Source organism: Agelaius phoeniceus, chromosome 26 (genome assembly GCF_051311805.1).
Source record: "Agelaius phoeniceus isolate bAgePho1 chromosome 26, bAgePho1.hap1, whole genome shotgun sequence".
NCBI classification, from domain to species: Eukaryota; Metazoa; Chordata; class Aves; order Passeriformes; family Icteridae; genus Agelaius; species Agelaius phoeniceus.
In genome coordinates this window covers 3969051-3982128 of record NC_135290.1, presented here as the reverse complement: position 1 = coordinate 3982128, position 13078 = coordinate 3969051, and the positions used below count along the sequence as shown (strand labels likewise).

The 13078-nt window shown below is 53.7% G+C and overlaps 2 pseudogenes; both read right to left on the bottom strand.

The window, feature by feature from the left end:
- Positions 1–3209: 3209 nt before the first annotated feature.
- On the bottom strand, positions 3210–3987 carry LOC129130795 (feather keratin Cos1-2-like; annotated as a pseudogene).
- A 4313-nt stretch (positions 3988–8300) lies between these two features.
- Positions 8301–9077, bottom strand: LOC129130796 (feather keratin Cos1-2-like; annotated as a pseudogene).
- Between the last annotated feature and the right edge of the window lie 4001 nt (positions 9078–13078).

The following is a 13078-nucleotide window of genomic DNA, read 5'->3' as shown; positions in this document are numbered from 1 at the left end:
GCTGTGCTGGTGACCCTGCCTGGGCCCATCCTCAGCTCCTTCCCCCAGAACACTGCCGTGGGATCCTCCACCTCTGCTGCTGTTGGCAGCATCCTCAGCTCTGGCGGAGTGCCCATCAGCTCTGGGGGCTTTGACATCTCCTGCATCACCAACTGCTATGGCAGCAGTTGTTGTCGTCCCTGCTAAATCTGCTGGTGACATCCTTGGGGAAGAACCTCCAAGAACTTGGAGCTGAAATGAAGACAGAACTTTGGGACTGTATGTAGGGCCTCTGACTTTTGTTTCCTTTTTCTCCTCTCTTCTCTCTCTTGCATTCCTTTCTAGTCAATTGTGTTCAATGCCAGCCTAGTGGGACCTGTCGACTTCTCTCCCTCCCTATCTCTGGAGGCCAGGCAGATGGACACCCCCACTGCACCTTAATGGCTGCTCCTGGTGCTCTCTGGAACCACCTCCTTTTTCTTTCTTAGAATCAATAAAGTTGTTTTGCATCCAAGACTTGGCCTCTGATTCTCTTCTCATCTGTGTCAACTTCTCTTGTGAGCTCAGGGCAAAAGGTGGAGCAAGCGGAGCTTGGGATTCCCTAGAGTGGATTTTACTTTGTGCCTTTTCTCATGGAGCTCACAAACACATCCCTCAGTACTCCACTAAAACTACCAGGAGAGGAAGATGGCTGCCAAACTTGACAGAAATGGGGGGTGAAAGGGAGAGAGTGGGAATCAGCAATGCTTGATTTCAGCCCAGAACCTCACGAATATTTCTTCTTAGTGCTGTTATGCGAGATTCCATGTTTCCTGGGGCAAATATGTGTCAGTGTAGTCATAAGACACAAACTAAGCACACAATGGATCCAAAGGATGGCAGGTGATGCCAGCCCGGGGCACTCTGCTGGAGTTTTGTAATGCTGCCAGATTTTTGTAATCCCTGCTGCCTGGAGGGGCCTCCTCTGCACTCAGCCCGCATTTCTTTTGCTCATGAAACAATCAACCCCATCACATGATTTCTCTACTTAATGAAACCTCTTTGCTCCCCTCATCATCTTGCAAAATCCTAGAGCATCCTGTAGCAGTGCTGCCTGAGCTTCTGCCCTGCTTGGTGTTGCCAGAATCTGCTCTGGCTGGGAGCTCCCCAGCATCTCCTCAGTCCCATCCCTTCCTCAGGCCTCTGCCCCATGTGCTCCCCCACAATCATGTGTGTGGCAGTGTGGCTGTGGCCCCAGTGTGTGCCAGTGTCTGCACATGCCTGTGCTTGTGCCCTGCTGGGAACAGCCCCTGAGAGCCTCTGGCCTGCACGGGGATGGTTGGGCACAGGGCAGGGCCCTTGTGTGCAGGCCCCTGGCCGTGTGCCTGTGCCCGTGCTGGGCTCTGGGCTCTGGGCTCATCTCTGAGCACACCTGGCCAGGCTGGCAGTGTGTCAGTGCCCTGGCTGTGTGTGCAAGCTGGGCCTGAGCTGAGCTCTCAGCCCAGCCATTGCACGGCCTGTAGGGCCTTCCCTGCCCAGCAGTGCCAGCCACTGACACACACTCAGCCCCCAGTTCCTTCTCTGCAGGAGCCTGGACAGGGCCACAGCACCCACATCTCTCATGGGCAATCCCAATCCTGGTGTCTTGGTTCAGGGTAAATTTGGGAGACAATTGCCAAAGGGCTTCCTCTAAAAAAGCAGATTTGTTTGGCTCCTCCCCCAACTGGTTTGGGTGAAAATACCTCCTTAGAGAAAAGTGAAAAAAGTGTTTATTAAACAATAAAACCTAAACAATATTAAAAAATAAAGCCCCTTGTTGCTACCAAATAGATGAGAAACTCAGAAAGTCCCCTCCCCCGGCTGCAGTTCAGCTCACTCAGGCTCTTTTCAGTCCCTCCGGTGCTGGAAACGTCGCAGGCCAGGCCCAGCCCGGTGGGCCACAGGTGGAGCTGCCGGTGCTCTGCTGGGTGTTCAGTCCAGAGCAGGTTTGAACAGGTCCAAAGAAAAGGGAAGAAGGAATAAACCACCATCCAGGGAACTTTGCCTCAGCTAGCAAACACTAACTAAAACAAAGGAGAGCTCTGTCCCGCTGTCTGTCCGTCCGCAGACAACTCAGTCCAGGAGCAGGAATGTGGAGGAGTGAGTGCAGTGTCTGAAAGCAAACTGCTCGCTTCTTCTCTCCCCCCTTCACTCCCAGAAAAAGTCTTAAAGGTGCAAAACTTATTCACCATAAACAGAACAAGACAACTGGGGATAAAAGCATCATATAGTCAACCTAAGACACCAGGCCATGCCACCTCCAGGGCCTTGCAGCCCTCAGCTCTTTCCCAGGGTCATTGTTCCTGCCTCATGTGAAGGCTATGAGGTGACAGGGTTCTTTTGTCTCTGTGGAGATGGGGGAGTCCTCTGGCCACAGTGGCCTGTGTCCTGAGCCAGGAGCTGTGGGAAAATGATGCTGTCAAAAAAGAATGAGTCAAGTGCAGAAAAACATTTGAACATGTCTGGGAAGTTGAGGCCAGAAAGATGAGGGAGTTTCTCCTCTCCCATATCCAGAAGGGGAAACACTGGCAGACGCCAGCATGGTGGGAGGATGGTTTTGGTTTTGGTTCTGTCCCCATACAGAGTTGATCCTGTGGAACACACAGCCCTTCCTGTCTGGTTACAAACAGGGCAGAAGGCAAATGTGAGGGAGGTGTTTGAACAGAGGAGGTTGTGGAATATCCTCAGGCACTACTATTTCCCATTCCTACTCCTGTGACCATTTGACAACATCTTCTCCTGATGATCACTCTTTCGGAGAAGCTAGGGATGTGTTTCGGAGCTCCAATAAAAAAGGCAAGAATTAAAACAACTCCAACAGGGAGTGTCCACCCTTGGCTTCCTCCAGCTTTTGCCGTGAGCTGAATGGAAAAATTTCCACACAAAGAGGGAGAGAGCTGAGAGCCAGCATTGGATGCAAATCAACTTTATTGAGTCAAAGGAAGAGAAGGAGGTAGCTGAAAGAGGACAAGAGGGGCAGACATGGGGGCACAGTAGGGGCGTCCATTTGCCTGTCCTGCAGAGGGATGAGGGAGGCAAACAGGCCCCACTGGGCTGGCATTGGGTGGTGCAGACAGGAAAGGCAGGGAAGAGAGTGCAAGAAAACAGGAGTAAATCAAGGGGACAAATCCATTGTTCCAAAGATCCATCTTCACTGCAGCTCCATGTTCTGAGGTTGTGGAGGTTCTTGCCTGAGGATGTTTGCAGCAGCTTTAGCAGGGGCGACAACAACTGCTGCCATAGCAGTTGGTGATGCAGGAGATGTCAAAGCCCCCAGAGCTGATGGGCACTCCGCCACAGCTGAGGATGTTGCCAACAGCAGCAGAGGTGGAGGATCCCACGGCGGTGTTCTGGGGGAAGGAGCTGAGGATGGGCCCAGGCAGGGTCACCAGCACAGGGGAGGGTTCAATGACAACGTGGGAGCTCTGGCACTGCCTGACACAGCACTCATTGCAGCTGCTGGCCAGCGGGCAGGGCCCACAGGGCTGGCAGCAAGGGTCACAGGGCCTGCAGCAGGACATGGCTGGGGCTCACAGGTGCACCTGGCACAGAGGGCAGGGAGAAGCACAAAGTGAGGACACGTGAGAAGCAGCACTGCACCCAAACCCCCTGCAGCCAAGGCACCTCCTGGCTCACATTGCAGTGCCCAGCTCAAAGCCCAGGAGCCACCTCAGCCAAGTCCCAGCCTCTCTCTGTCTGCACAAGACCTTCTCTGCCCTGCCCTCTCCCAGCACAAGCAGCTCCCAGCCCTGGGCTCTTGTAGCCCCTCTCAGCTGAGACCTCCAGGCAGGCAAGAGCTGCTCTTGAAGCAGCAGCAGCAGCAGCAGGAGGAGGAGAAGAGGCTTCCCACTCACCTGATTCCTGAAGAGGAGAAGGAGGTGAGAGAAGTGGATGAGAGAGCAGAGACTTGGGCTGCCTTTTATAGCAGTCCTGCCCTGCCTCAGGCCCAGAGGCACCTTAGTGGAAGCCGTAATTTTGTGACCAGCTCATGTCAAATGTGCACCATCCCAGTTAATGGTAGGGGCTGTGTCCTGATTTCCTGCACTGCAGCCTCTATTTCCTGGCTTCTGCCCTGTGCGTTCCTATCTAAAGAATCCTTTAAGGGCCAGGAAATTAGAGATCCAAGAACTTCCAGGATATAAACACGTCAGAATAGGCAGAATGCTTGCATCATGGTCTGGTGGCATTCCATGCAGGCTCATGACCTGAACCTGTGTCATTCCTGTGGGTTTCTTTCTGGCAAAGCTCTCAGGGCATCACTCTCATTCTTCCTCTATCCCTGCCCATCTCTCCCGAATCCCTTTGTGACATCCCATGAGTTTTCGCATGCAGCCTGTTTTCCTGGCCCATTTTGGGAATGGATAGAGGACAGAAGGTGTTCTTTGTGGTCTTGTTTCCTCTCTATTGCATCTCCCTTTGGTCAGCACTCCATGGCTGCTTCTGCAGCTCATTCCTGCTCTTGCCCTGGGCTGGACTCCGAGCTGTGCTTGGTGGCCCTTGGCTGGATGGATAGTGCCCAGCAAGCTGCTCTGTCAATCCTCTTTCTCAGGCAGAAAGACAAGAGAAAACCAAACTGATATCTACTTGAAGTTTGAGAGAAGGCAGTTTTCCAAAGCTAAAATGAAAGATTATGCAAGCACAAGTACACTGGGAAAGAAAATCAGGGAATGGCCTCCTTCCCTTGAGAACTGAGCACTGGCAATTTCCCAGGAAGCAGGGCTTCCTCCTGTGTCATGGTTGCTCATGATGGCTCACTTTGTACCTAAGGCTGCAGGAATGGGCTCTGTGAGAAGAGTCCAGTGGCTCCAGCCAGCTGTGACTGAGTCAGCTCCAGCTGTGTCCAAAGGGGACTCAGCGCTGCCCAGCACTGAGCACATTTGTCCCACTGCTGATGCCTCTGAGAAAGCAGATTTCATTGGCAATGGTTTGGGCTGGAAAGCAACTTCAAGACCATTTCTTTCCACTCCTCCCTTCCTCAACAGGTGGGCACTCACTAAACCAGCTTGCTCCAAGCTGTGTCCATCCTGGTCAGGCACACTTCCAGGGTTGAGGAATCTAAAACCCTTCCTGGCCAGTTTATTACAATGCCTCAACAGCCTCACATAGAGGAACATCTTTGTCAGCTCCAAGGGAAAAGGAACAAATAAAATGGCACTGCAGGGATTGCAATGCTGTGCTTCCTCCACCCATTTCCAAGTGAGCAAACTGGAAGAGTTGTCACAGAAAGAAGGAGGAATCAGAGGCCGAGGTTTGAATGCAACAGGAACTTTATTGAGTCAAAAGTAGAGAAGGAGAAGGCTCAAAGAAAGCAACTGAGGGAAGCCACTACGATGAAGTGAGGATGTCTGATGTTCTGGGCTGCCAATGGAAGGAGGCCAACAGGTCCCACTAGGCTGGCATTGAGTGGTGGTGACAGGGAAGGAAGGGAAGAGAAAAAAAAAAAGGAGAAGAAAAGGAGACAATAGTCCAAAGCCTTAAATCCAATATTCCAGAATTCCTTTCTCATTACAGCTCCATGTTCCAAGCTCTTGGAGGTTCTTGCCTGACGACGTTGGCGGCACCATCTTTAGCAGGGACGACAGCATCTGCTGCCACCATAGCAGCTGGTGATGCAGGAGATGTCAAAGCCCCCAGAGCTGATGGGCACTCCCTCAGAGCTGAGGATGCTGCCAACAGCAGCAGAGGTGGAGGATCCCACGGCGGTGTTCTGGGGGAAGGAGCTGAGGATGGGCCCAGGCAGGGTCACCAGCACAGCAGGCGGCTCAATGACAACGTGGGAGCTCTGGCACTGCCTGACACAGCACTCATTGCAGCTGCTGGCCAGCGGGCAGGGCCCACAGGACTGGCAGCAAGGCTCACAGGGCCGGCACTGCTGGCACTTCTCAGAGCAGGACATGTCTGGAGCCTGGCGCTGCACCTGGCACAGAGGGCAGGGAGGAAGCAGAGCACACGCACGCCTCAGACACAGCCCGCAAGGCACCCCCAGCAGCACAAGGCCCCTGCTGCCTGCACAGCTCCAGCCTGGCCAGCCCCAACCTGGGCATCCTTTGCCTCAGCCCAGCACGCTCCTTCCCAGCTCAGCCAGGCCCAGCTCTGCTCCTGCCTAACCTGGAGGAAAATCAGCACCTCAGCCCAGCCCCAGCCTCTGCACAGAACACACGCTCTCCCCTCTGCCCACACCAGCACCATTGCAGAACAGCCCCAGAGGGACAAGGAGCAGCAACAAGGGCCACAAAGGTCAATGCTGCCATGCACAGGGTGCAGGAGAAAGGGGTTTCCAACTCACCTGGTTCCCAAGGAGCAGGAGGTGACAGGAGAGGTGGAGCGAGCCCCCAGTTGGGCTGCCTTTTATCCTGGCCCCACAGTGCCTCAGGGCCCACAGTTTGTGCTGTGTAGGTGACGATATTCCTGCATGATCCCAAATGAATGGAAAGATCTCTGGGAATGGAATGGCATGAGTTGGATTTTCCCTCTACCATGACTTTGCATTTCCTGGCTTACCTCATTCCCAATCCCTCACGGATACTTCCTCTGAGTGCTGGTATGCAAGATTCCATGATTCCTGGGGCCAAGGATGTGTCCGTGTGGGTAAGAGACATGAACTAGGTGCAGAAAGGATCACAAGGAGGCAGGTGATGGCTGCCTGAGGCATTCTTTTGGACATTTCATGTTCCTTCGGAGTGGAAGTGCCTCATCTTCTCCCAGCCCTCCAGGCTTTGGCTCATCAGCCAACCGCTGTCCTTCATGCCTTGCCTTTGAGGTAAAACCTCTTTGCCTTCCTCCTCATCCTTCACAGTGCATGAGACTCCTGTAGCAGTGCTGCCTGAGCTTCTGCCCTGCTTGGTGTTGCCAGAATCTGCTCTGGCTGGGAGCTCCCCAGCATCTCCTCAGTCCCATCCCTTCCTCAGGCCTCTGCCCCATGTGCTCCCCCACAATCATGTGTGTGGCAGTGTGGCTGTGGCCCCAGTGTGTGCCAGTGTCTGCACATGCCTGTGCTTGTGCCCTGCTGGGAACAGCCCCTGAGAGCCTCTGGCCTGCACGGGGATGGTTGGGCACAGGGCAGGGCCCTTGTGTGCAGGCCCCTGGCCGTGTGCCTGTGCCCGTGTGCTGGGCTCTGTGCTCTGGGCTCATCTCTGAGCACACCTGGCCAGGCTGGCAGTGTGTCAGTGCCCTGGCTGTGTGTGCAAGCTGGGCCTGAGCTGAGCTCTCAGCCCAGCCATTGCACGGCCTCTAGGGCCTTCCCTGCCCAGCAGTGCCAGCCACTGACACACACTCAGCCCCCAGTTCCTTCTCTGCAGGAGCCTGGACAGGGCCACAGCACCCACATCTCTCAAGGGCAATCCCAATCCCAGGCCATGCCTGTGATGCCACCTCCAGGCAGCCTTGGGGCCCTCAGCTGTTGCCCAGGTTCCTTGTTCCCGACTCATGGAGAAGGGTTGATATGACAGGGTTCGAGTGGCTCTGTGGTGATGGGGGAGTCCCCTGACCACAGAGGCCTTTGCCCCATATTCCAGGAGCTGTGGGAAAATGATGCTGTCAATGAAATTGAGGGATGTGGAGAGAAACTGTTATCCGTGTCTGGGAGGTGAATGCCGGAATATGGGCGAGTTTGTGCTCTCTCAAATCCAGAAGAGGAAACAGTGGCAGCCTTCAACATGGTGCGAGGATACTTTTGCTTTTGGTTCCATTGTCGTGCTCACTTGATCCTGTGAAACCTTATTCAGCTCTGCCTGTGAACGTAGAAGCTGAGCAAAAGACTAATGTGAGGGAGGTGTTTGAAGAGAGGAAGTTGTGGAATATCCCCAGGCACTGCTGGTTCCCATTCTCTGCCACCATTTGACATCAACTTTTTGTGATGATCATTACTGGGGATTTGTATGGAAGCTACAATAGAAAAGCCACAAAGCAAAGGCCACCACGGAGCATCCACCCTCGTCTTCCTCCAGCTTTAGCCGTGAGCTGAATGGAAGAGTTCCCACACACAGAAGGAGAAAGCAGAGGGCCAGGTTTGGATGCAAAAGAACTTTATTGAGTCAAAGGAAGAGAAGGAGGTAGCTCAAAGAGGACACCAGGAGTAGACACAGGGGGACAGTGGGGGTGTCCATTTGCCTGGCCTGCAGAGGGATGGAGGGAGGCAAACAGGCCCCACTGGGCTGGCATTGGTGGTGCAGACAGGCAAGGCAGGGAAGGGAAGAGAGTGGAAGGAAACAGCATTAATGAAGGGCACAAAGATCCATCTTCACTGCAGCTCCACGTTCTGAGGTTGTGGAGGTTCTTCCTTAAGGATGTTCTTGCCAGCAGATTTAGCAGGGACGACAACAACTGCTGCCAAAGCAGTTGGTGATGCAGGAGATGTCAAAGCCCCCAGAGCTGATGGGCACTCCGCCACAGCTGAGGATGTTGCCAACAGCAGCAGAGGTGGAGGATCCCACGGCGGTGTTCTGGGGGAAGGAGCTGAGGATGGGCCCAGGCAGGGTCACCAGCACAGGGGAGGGTTCAATGACAACGTGGGAGCTCTGGCACTGCCTGACACAGCACTCATTGCAGCTGCTGGCCAGAGGGCAGGGCCCACAGGGCTGGCAGCAAGGGTCACAGGGCTTGCAGCAGGACATGGCTCAGGGTCACAGGTGCACCTGGCACAGAGGGCAGGGAGAAGCACAAAGTGAGGACACGTGAGAAACAGCACTGCACCCAAACCCCCTGCAGCCAAGGCACCTCCTGGCCCACATTGCAGTGCGCAGCGCAAAGCCCAGGAGCCACCTCAGCCAAGTCCCAGCCTCTCTCTGTCTGCACAAGACCTTCTCTGCCCTGCCCTCTCCCAGCACAAGCAGCTCCCAGCCCTGGGCTCTTGTAGCCCCTCTCAGCTGAGACCTCCAGCCAGGCAAGAGCTGCTCTTGAAGCAGCAGCAGCAGCAGCAGGAGGAGGAGAAGAGGCTTCCCACTCACCTGATTCCTGAGAGGAGAAGGAGGTGAGAGAAGTGGATGAGAGAGCAGAGACTTGGGCTGCCTTTTATAGCAGTCCTGCCCTGCCTCAGGCCCAGAGGCACCTTAGTGGAAGCCATAATTTTGTGACCAGCTCATGTCAAATGTGCACCATCCCAGTTAATGGTAGGGGCTGTGGCCTGATTTCCTGCACTGCAGCCTCTATTTCCTGCCTTCTGCCCTGTGCGTTCCTATCTAAAGAATCCTTTAAGGGCCAGGAAATTAGAGATCCGAGAACTTCCAGGATATAAACACGTCAGAGGAGGCAGCACCATGGTCTGGTGGCATTCCATGCAGGCTCATGACCTGAACCTGTGTCATTCCTGTGGGTTTCTTTGTGGCAAAGCTCTCAGAGCATCACTCTCATTCTTCCTCTATCCCTGCCCATCTCTCCCGAATCCCTTTGTGACATCCCATGAGTTTTCACATGCAGCCTGTTTTCCTGGCCCATTTTGGGAATGGATAGAGGACAGAAGGTGTTCTTTGTGGTCTTGTTCCCTCTCTATTGCATCTCCCTTTGGTCAGCACTCCATGGCTGCCTCTGCAGCTCATTCCTGCTCTTGCCCTGGGCTGGACTCCGAGCTGTGCTTGGTGGCCCTTGGCTGGATGGATAGTGCCCAGCAAGCTGCTCTGTCAATCCCCTTTCTCAGGCAGAAAGACAAGAGAAAACCAAACTGATATCTACTTGAAGTTTGAGAGAAGGCATTTTTCCAAAGCTAAAATGAAAGATTATGCAAGCACAAGTACACTGGGAAAGAAAATCAGGGAATGGCCTCCTTCCCTTGAGAACTGAGCGCTGGCAATTTCCCAGGAAGCAGGGCTTCCTCCTGTGTCATGGTTGCTCATGATGGCTCACTTTGTACCTAAGGCTGCAGGAATGGGCTCTGTGAGAAGAGTCCAGTGGCTCCAGCCAGCTGTGACTGAGTCAGCTCCAGCTGTGTCCAAAGGGGACTCAGCGCTGCCCAGCACTGAGCACATTTGTCCCACTGCTGATGCCTCTGAGAAAGCAGATTTCATTGGCAATGGTTTGGGCTGGAAAGCAACTTCAAGGCCATTTCTTTCCCATTCCCCTTTCCTCAACAGGTGGGCACTCACTAAACCAGTTGTGTTTAAACCACCCACTTGCTCCAAGTTGTGTCCAGACTGGTGTTGCACCCATGCAGGGCTAAGGAATCTAAAGCCTTCCTGGACATGTTGTTTCTATGCTACACCTATCTCACAGAGCAAGGATATCTTTGCCAGTTTCAAGGCAAAGGTAACAAATAAAATTGCCCAGCAGGAGTTGTAACACTGTGCTTCCTCCACCCTTTTTCCAGTAAGCAAACTGGCGGAGTTGTCCGATAAAGAAGGAGGAATCAGAGGCCGAGGTTTGAATGCAAAAGGAACTTTATTGAGTCAAAAGAAGTGGAGCAGAAGGCTCAGAGAGGGCACCCAAGGGCGGCCATGAATATGCAGCAGGGCTGTCTGATGTCATGGGCTGCCAAGGGAAGGAAGCCAGCAGGTCCCACTAGGCTGGCATTGAGTAGTGGTGACAGGAAAGGAAGGGAAGAGAAAAAAGAGAAGAGGAGCAGAAGGAAGCAATTCTCTGATGGTCTAAACCCAATGTGTTAAGTTCTGCCATCATTCCATCACCATGATCCGAGTTCTTGGAGGTTCTTGTCTGAGGACGTTGGGGGCACCATCTTTAGCAGGGACGACAGCATCTGCTGCCACCATAGCAGTTGGTGATGCAGGAGATGTCAAAGCCGCCAGAGCTGATGGGCACTCCCTCAGAGCTGAGGATGCTGCCAACAGCAGCAGAGGTGGAGGATCCCACGGCGGTGTTCTGGGGGAAGGAGCTGAGGATGGGCCCAGGCAGGGTCACCAGCACAGCAGGCGGCTGAATGACAACGTGGGAGCTCTGGCACTGCCTGACACAGCACTCATTGCAGCTGCTGGCCAGCGGGCAGGGCCCACAGGACTGGCAGCAAGGCTCACAGGGCCGGCACTGCTGGCACTTCTCAGAGCAGGACATGTCTGGAGCCTGGCGCTGCACCTGGCACAGAGGGCAGGGAGGAAGCAGAGCACACGCACGCCTCAGACACAGCCCGCAAGGCACCCCCAGCAGCACAAGGCCCCTGCTGCCTGCACAGCTCCAGCCTGGCCAGCCCCAACCTGGGCATCCTTTGCCTCAGCCCAGCACGCTCCTTTCCAGCTCAGCCAGGCCCAGCTCTGCTCCTGCCTAACCTGGAGGAAAATCAGCACCTCAGCCCAGCCCCAGCCTCTGCACAGAACACACGCTCTCCCCTCTGCCCACACCAGCACCATTGCAGAACAGCCCCAGAAGGACAAGGAGCAGCAACAAGGGCCACAAAGGTCAATGCTGCCATGCACAGGGTGCAGGAGAAAGGGGCTTCCAACTCACCTGGTTCCCAAGGAGCAGGAGGTGACAGGAGAGGTGGAGAGAGCCCCCAGTTGGGCTGCCTTTTATCCTGGCCCCACAGTGCCTCAGGGCCCACAGTTTGTGCTGTGTAGGTGACGATATTCCTGCATGATCCCAAATGAATGGAAAGATCTCTAGGAATAGTATGGCATGAGTTGGATTTTCCCCTGACTTTGCATTTCCTGGCTTACCTCATTCCCACTCCCTCTCAGATACTTCTTCTGTATGCTGGTATGAGAGATTCAAGATTTCCTGGGGGCAAGGATGTGTCAGACTGGGCAATAGACATGCACTTAGTGCAGAAGAGATCCCGGGGATGGAGGTGATGCCAACATGGGGCACTCTTTTGGAATTTTTATGTTTCTGATGCCTGCAGGGGCCCCTCCTTTCCCAGCCCTTCTGTCTTTGGCTCATCACCCTAGGCCTCCCTTGATTTTGATCCTTTTTCTTCTCTTAAAATCTCTTTGGATTCCTTCTCTGACTGCACAGTCTCTGAGGCACCTGTTGCACTACTGCCTGAACCACAGTGTGTGTGTGTGTGTCTGCACATCCTTGTGATTCTGCACTTGTGTGAACACACCCCTGCGTGCTGCAATCCTACATTGGGAGTGTTCTGCATAGGGGAGAGCACTTGTCTGCAACCATACACTAGGGAATTCCATTTAAGCATTGCTGCACTGTGAGTGATGTCTAGAGCCAACAATATCCTGGATTAGAACAAGGAAAGTAGAAGTGTTGGCCAGTGCTTCCTACTCCAAGTTTTGACTGCAGTCCAGAGCCTCAGGGGCCACCAAGGTGGTGCTGGAGCTGGGCTTGGGACACTGGGCTTTCATGGAGGCTCTGGCAGTCCTGGGGATTAATGTCTACACATCAGTGATTGGCAGCCCAATTTCAGACCTCGCTCCTTTGTCTGTATTAGCAGGAGGTTTGGGGATTAGAGCAGGAGGAAGCTGAATGCCAGGATCTTGATTCTTTGAGTCCCTGCTGAAGGGAAGATGGGGTGAACACATTCAATCAAGGGAGCCTGGAGACAACTCTCTTCATTGCTGGTACTCAGTAGAGCGGGGTTTGGCCTCTATGGAACAGGGGTTTGAGCTTTACATGGCCACATCTTCTTATTCAGAGCACCTGTCCTCCTGGAGGAACTGAAGGGCCATGCCTGGTCTCTGCTCCACGGGGAGAGTCAATTGGTCTCTGTATGGGATGGGAAGGAAGGCCATTCCCAGCATCTTTCTCTACTTCTTTAGAAAGGGGTCAGAGTCTTTTGCCTAAAGAAGCATCTTTCGTGCTCTCTGTAAAGGTGAGCCAGCCTTGTCTCAGGAATGTGTCAATCCCCAAATTGACAGATCTCCATCCAATCTCATGTCAGGCTGTAGAGATGCCTGGCTCAGTAGGTGTCCCACCATAGCTTTTGCTCTTTGGCAGCTCTCACCCAGCGTTCTCTCCTTTTCCAAATCACCTCTGATTAAATGTCTCCATTATGGAGGGAATTAGATTTGTTTGGCTTACCACTACTGTCTACCACTATCTGTAAGATTTACTGAAGAATATATCAATCTCTGCCACAACCTGGAAGGAGGTAGTGTGGAAATTGGTGTTGGCTTCTTCCACCAAGGAACTAAAGTTCTTGACTCTCCCTGTGCCACCCAGAACATCTATGCTACATTTCAGAGCAAGA